The sequence below is a fragment of the Xenopus tropicalis genome, chromosome 1, assembly GCF_000004195.4.
Source record: "Xenopus tropicalis strain Nigerian chromosome 1, UCB_Xtro_10.0, whole genome shotgun sequence".
Classification (NCBI taxonomy): domain Eukaryota; kingdom Metazoa; phylum Chordata; class Amphibia; order Anura; family Pipidae; genus Xenopus; species Xenopus tropicalis.
In genome coordinates, this window is record NC_030677.2 from 58324483 (window position 1) to 58331756 (window position 7274).

Here is a 7274-nt window from a genome sequence, read left to right on the forward strand (position 1 = left end):
CTTAGACCTACAGAGATAACAACACTTCTCTGCTGACTTCTGTTTCTCGTCATTCTACGAGGAAAACATACTGCCCATGACCGCTGATTTTGCTAATAGGTAGGGGTCATCAATGAGTTCCATGAATGGCCCCAACCATCCACTGATGCGCCTACGTTAGATAGAATGCATTTGAGAAGTTAAGTGTTCAAAGGTTTAGCTATTTCTAGATTTGTGAATAGGGTCACCAATGCAGCAGAAAATGATTTGGAAAAGGTGATACTGCTGTGCATCAGATCAGCAGCAGTCTATGTTTAGAACTAAGCATAATAGATTGTTACCAACCCTTTTTGTTTCCATCACATATTCATCTATATATCTCTCTATTTTTTCAAGCTAGAACTTGTCAACGAGATAAGAAAGGTAATAAGAAATTTTTTTATTTCTGTGTTCCCATGGAAGTGTATTACATGCCAGTACAGTGGGATACAAAACATGATTAGTACTACTAGTGCTACTAAAATGAAATTATGCTCAATTGAGTATCCAGTGGTTAAATGAAAGTACACTATTGTAAGCTATATTTATATAGAAATATATGTCCCATGTGTTCCATATCATATCTGGATGAATGTTATGCAATGTCTTTGTTTTGGTACACAAAAATAGTTTAATCTTTATAATAAACTGTTTTTATAATACCCAAGTTTGTATCCAATTCTAAACCACTACATACTGTACATCCATTATTCACACGATCACCCCACAAACCATCTAATAATTAAAACATATAGATTGTGAAATCAGGTTTGGCCATGGTTACACTTCTCCTCCAAATGTAATACACTGCCCCACACGCAGATGCATCCAAGCACCAATGACTGCACCTACACACATACCTCTAAACATTTACAGCACATCTTCACAAACTGTCCCTCAGACTCCATGGTGGAGTTTTTAACTCTGGCTGCCCTTCCAGCTACAAAAAATAGAAGCACAAGGACCCTGACCAAATTCCAGCTCATTAATGGTCTCCAGTTATTAAACACTGCGTCCCCATCAGCAGATGCTGTACCCCTTATGACAGATTTAGCCAAGTCCGCTGGGCACCCTAGGCGACCCGGCCGGCCACCTTGCCCCCACTGCTTCCCCCTCTCCCTCTCACAGCATGCGGGGACGGCACAGAAGGGGGAAGCGCCCCGTGCAGGGGGGAGTGCCAAAATCAAATGTCGGGGTAAGAGATCCCGGACTAGGGGTGGCAACAGAGGTACCTGCCTAGGGCCCCCTCACAAAAGTTACTTGCTTCCTCCCTGGCAGCTGCCTCTTCTGCCTACTCCTAGTTCTGGCCCTGCCACAAACTCCCATTCTGCTCTCCTCTGAATATAGAATATTACACCTCAGTGAAATGGCTAAACATGTCGCTGGCTTAGCCCAATATAACTAACATGTAATAACATCTAATATCTCCCCACAAGTCTACTATTTCTAGGAACAACCTCCAGGTTATTAGCTGCGCTGTAACTGTCAGTAAGAACTCTGATTCTCTTTTCATTTTTTAAATTCATTTATTCAAGTTTTTACAACAGAAAAGAATCCGTGCAATTGCTTAAATAATGATTAGAGTAAAATACAGAATAAAAATAAAAACAAACAAGGGGAGAAAGTAGTAATCTCCCATTTCTGCCTGTGGGATTTTCAGATCAGTAGGTTTGCGTGGGATTCGTTGTACAAGCGGCTTCTTAGTGCTGAATCCACGGCTTCCTACTTCAACTGGAATGTGAGGCCCAGTACTGGATTCGAGTGCTGCCTATTTGCTCCAGGTCTCCATGTGGTGTTGGTTAAGCACAGCCCAGGGGCTCCGTTCTTTCTCAGATAACCACATTCTGGCAAAACGCAGAGAATCTGTATCAGAGTATAAACACAATTATGGGGGGGGGTGTAATAAAAGTCATAAACATAAGAAAATATGCACAATAAGAATAAAAATGTGCATTTTGCAATGTAATATTGTTCATTATTGCATTGCAAATTTTAATTGCACATTACAAACTTTTAAGGAATGCTTGAAGGTAGCATAATCCAAATGTAACAACTTTTTCATTAAGAAGTTTTATTAATACACTGCGCACAACAATAAAATTCACAAACAAGAAACTCTCATAGAAATCTTCAAACCAAAGCAAATATGAAAGTCAAACTTCTCCTGAATAATACAATACTTTCTGTTATTGGACACGCCATCCTTGCTTTACTATATGCAGAATTCCGGCTCAGTTCCTCGTAGAAGTCAGCGGTTTGGCATGAAAGGAAGAGAAAAGAGGCTTAGTTAGAGATCAAAATACCAAATTCAAATAACGAAACCTGCAGAATATCTGCAATGTCTCCTAAACAGAATGATGGGCAATACATTTGTGGTGATGTTCACTCCCCATATATCATAAGACCACAAACCAGGCCAAAAGCAAGAGATAAGAAAGATATGATGCAGGCAGCCTATGTAATTGCACTGAAAGGTGAGTTGTTGAGGTGCCACTAACAATAAAGCTTGTGGCATCAGCAGGAGAGATGAAATCATCTCATAGATTCATCATTTACCACAGGCTCCATCACGCGCCCTGTTAGGCACTTCAGCCAGCCCTGCCCCCAGCACAATACAAAGTACTACCCACTCAGAGATGTAAAAGCCACTGGTGAGTGCCTACAGTGGCAGGGCCGAGGGGTTTAGGGACGGTGTCTGGGCCCGAGTTGGGGAGGGCCGGTGTCTGGGCCCAAGTTTGGGGTGGGCCAGTGGTATGGCCGATGGGTTGAGGGCCGGTGTCTGGGCCCGAGTTTGGGGTGGGCCAGTGGTAGGGCCGAGGGGTTGAGGGCCGGTGTCTGGGACCGAGTTGGGGAGGGCCGGTGTCTGGGCCCAGGAGGGAAGGGCTGGTGGCAGGGCCTGAGGAGGGAAGGGCTGGTGTCTGGGCCCGAGTTTGGGTGGGGCCAGTGGTAGGGCGGGCCATTGTCTGGGCCCCAGGAGGAGAGAGCCGGTGTCTGGGCCCCAGGAGGGCCGGTGGTAGGGCCTGGGGTAGAGGGCCGGTGACAGGGCCCAAGGTGGGGAGGGCCGGTGGCAGGGCCCAGGGGTTGAGGGCCGGTGTCTGGGCCCAGGAGGGAAGGACCGGTGGCATGGCCTGAGGAGGGGAGGGCTGGTGTCTGGGCCCCGAGTTTGGGTAGGGCCAGTGGTAGGGCCCGGGGTAGGGAGGGCCGGTGTCTGGGCCCCAGGAGGAGAGAGACGGTGGTAGGGACCGGGGTTGAGGGCCGGTGTTTGGGCCCGAGGTGGGGAGGGCTGGTGTTTGGGCCCAGGAGGGAAGGGCCGTGGCAGGGCCCAGGAGGGAAGGGCCGGTGGCAGGGCCCAGGAGAGAAGGGCCGGTGGCAGGGCCCAGGAGGGAAGGGCCGGTGGCAGGGCCCAAGTTGTATTTGCTATACCACCTGATGCAATGATGCAGTCTGCCTCTTCTAAGAATGACAGCGGTTCTTTACAGACTGCATTGAAATCCACAGTTGGTATCTGCAAGAAAGAACATGCACATTAATTTGCTTTATCTCAATCTAATCACAGTTTGTAGGGCTTAAATAAAGGCCAACATGGCAGCAGCCGTGGGTGCACTGAACTGGCAGTTTGCAGGGGACACAGAGTTATTAGGTATATCAGCACCTCAAATGAGAGATTTACTCTGTTTAACTCCTGCATGGCCCTGCCCTGAACAGTACCAGCCAAGCACCTGGTAGATTTGTCATAGTCTGGCTAATGGGTTGGGGGCAGGAGTCTCAACGATATACCTTCCTGTCCCTTCCTGAAAAGAAAAAGAAGAAACAACCTGCTGTATTATAGAAAATGGTAGTGATTGGTTATTGAGAAGCTCACACTGGAAAGGAGCATAAGCACAGTACAAATCAGCCACAAGGGTTTCTTTGTTTACGGGATTTGCAATAGAGGCTCGAGGAGAGAGATAAAAAAGATGAAGAGGGCAGAAGGTAAAAGAATGCATTGACACTCAGTTGGTGAAAAAGTCTTTTTACATATTCAGTGGTGGCTTAATGGCACTCGAGATCCTGAGCTGTTAAAGTAACATGCCCCCCCTGCCCAGGTCACAAGCCACCAGAGCAAGTCTGATAATATAGTGATGTTTCCTCCTGTGGGGGCTACTGCCGTGATCTACTTACTGGCTGGAAAGGAGGTGGTATCTTCTTGCCCTCCAATGCTGTCCAATCAATAGATTGATAAAACCGATGGTTCCTTATGTCCCCTGTGGTGCCCAGGCGCTTTCCTGGATTCTTCTCTAGAAGCTAAAGGGAAAACCTCATTAACAGATTTCCAAATGGATAAGTGGCTACACAATTACCAGGGGGAAATGGCTCAAAACATTTTATTTCAGGTACCTTTAACCACAACAAATGGCAGGAATGACACTGTGTTATGTTTATTCTGTTGTAAACACTGTGCATTCATGATAATGCCCAAATCAGATAACAGATCCTTTGGTTCATTTCCTAATACTGGGTACATTAGCCTAGGAGCAATCAGTCACTTGCTATTATTATTCTACGTTCTACCTTTGGTAAACATATTAAATATAACTGGAAATTGGTCACTGTACTGGAGTAAATGCAGAAAATCCTCAGCCTCATTGCACCCCCGCCTAATGGTTTACAATTTAGTGGTTGAGCACAACTTTCCCTTTTTCTTCTGGAGTAAATGCAGCCAATACTACCATCTCATGTCTGACATGCTCTAGGGCAGGGATCCCCAACATTATATTGCTTGTGGGAGCTAGAGTTACCTCTCTTGTAGAATCATTTGGGTCAGTAGCCAAACAGACATTATAGGGGAGGTATAGTTAAGCTGGCCATGCACGCACCAATGCAATCCTGCAAAGGGTATTTTCATATAATTTTTCACACCGTGTGAGGTAGGCAGAAGAGGCGCAACAGTAAAGGGGTGCTATGCAGGTACCTCTGCTGCCACCCCTAGTCCAGGATCTTTCACCCTGACTCTTCATTTCCCAGCGCTCCCTCCACTACCGGCATCCCCACGTGTGCATGCGCAGGGGTGGGAGCGCCCTGGGCGACCCAGCTGACCTGGCCTGCCTCTGAGCATTGCTCCGATCATTTTTGTACCATGGAGATCGGTCAGTTAGTCAATGGGGCAGGCTAGAAAATTTAGGTCAGATAACAATAAAATCTGCACATATATTGTGTATATGGCAATACTCTTAGGGGACCTATAATGCATTTCCAGGAAGTCACTTTCATACGATTGGTGTCTGCCAACTATTTCATGTCCACAGCATCCTCTGATTTGTTATTTTTAGGGCTTTATCCTACAATTTCAGTCTGAATGTTAGTTTTAGATCACTGCATTTACACGTATGATTGATATCCAAACATTTGTCGGAAGAAGACTAAACTCTGAATGTGTATGGCCACCTTTAGAGTAATGGATGTGTTGCACCATACAGTCGTACAGGCACAGCACATAGCTTTAAATAAGGTTGTGTTAACCAAGGTCAGCATAGAGAAGGGGCACTGTGCAAGCAAATATCCTATTTAAGGATAAAAGAAAGCTCATATATAACATGTCAATCTTGCAAAGTAACAAACTCATTAAAAGTTCCTGCATACCAGTGCGCAGTGTATGCGCTACAAATGAGGATGTTTGTGTAACAGTTAATCTCTTGTACAAATACCTCCTGTAATGTCTAACACGTTTTATTCAGTTGTTTCTAGCAGAACATCCTGTACTCCATTCAATAGTACATCAGTAAATAAAGTTCATTACCTAAATATTTTAGCTTTTTTTCCAATTACAACAAAGTGCAGGTAGAAAGTCTATTGTAAACTGTCTCCAAATATTTATACTAATAGCATATCCAAGCGCAGGGGCCATTATCTAATTTCATTAAACATTCACGTGGGAGAGAACAGTGGGGCTCTGCTGGCTACAGAAAAAGCAAATCAATAATAGGCTGCCATGGGTTACTGCCCAGGTGCAAACTTGCCTAGTGTTTAAAAATAAGCCCTTCGGGCATCATTCCTTGGGGACTAAAGGACGGAAAATATGCAAGAGCCATTCTGAGGGCTGGTGTGGTTCTTCTGGTAACAGGCGTCCAGGCCCGGGGTATCAGCCAAGTGATTGAAATCACTGGGGGGTACCTAGCAGTTTAACCCCCCTCCCCTTCCTTTGTGATCGAGACTTTCCTTCTCCTTTAAAACTAATCTTTCAGGTTAACCTTTAGTATGTTATAGAATGGCCAATTCTAAGCACTTTTTTAACTGGTTTTAATTATTTATGTCTATGAAGATTCTCATTCATCCAGGTTATGATATACAGTATCTAGTAGAATTAAGTCTAAAAAAACTAGACTGTTCTGAGTTTTTTTTTTTCATTATTTAGTTTTTTAATTATTTGCCTTATTCTTCGAACACTTTGCAGCCAAAAAACTATTGATCCTTAAGGTTACAGTTTATTTGGCATTGTTACCTTTTATTACTTATTTTTCCATTCAAGTCCTCTCCTATTCATATGTGTTTCATTCAAACCACACCCTGGTTGCTAAGGTAATTTGGATCCTAGCAACCAAATAGCTGCTAACATTCCAAACAGGAAACCAGTTTCAAATTGTCTCAGAACATTAGTCAACATCATAATGAAAATTAACTCAAAGGTAAATAAAGCCTTTAAAAAAAGGGTCACAACAGCCATGAGTACAGGGTGCCTGTATGAAGAGTAGGAAAATTATCAAACCCCTCCCCCCCAAAAAAAAAAAAATAAGACTGTAGGGAAAGATACAGTATTGTTCTAGTGACCTGTATGAAGTGTAACTGCCTATAAAATTTAAGGGAGCAGTTCTGTTTTTGTGTATACATATCTCCCTAGAAGGTAGTACTCTCAGGACTTAAAAAAAAGATGGTGAATATTTTTTATATGCTTGCTTTGTACTCCTTAATCACCATTTGCCCCTCGAGCTGTTCCTGCAATACTGCAATGACTGAAAAACAGCATTACTTTATTATAGTGTCCAGTCTGGCGGAATATTCTGGCACAGGATTCCCCCAATAGCAGACACAACTGGTAACTAGTGAATGGCACTATTTGTATCTAAGCTGCTCCCATAATACTGGGCATCAAATTCACAGCTAAACAGTGGGAAACCCCAGTACAATTCAGGATATTTCTGATACAAACCTAAATGTTATATTTGCATTTTTTTTTATTATAAAAAAACATTAGTTTCTTGTATAATGAAAACAAAACTGAA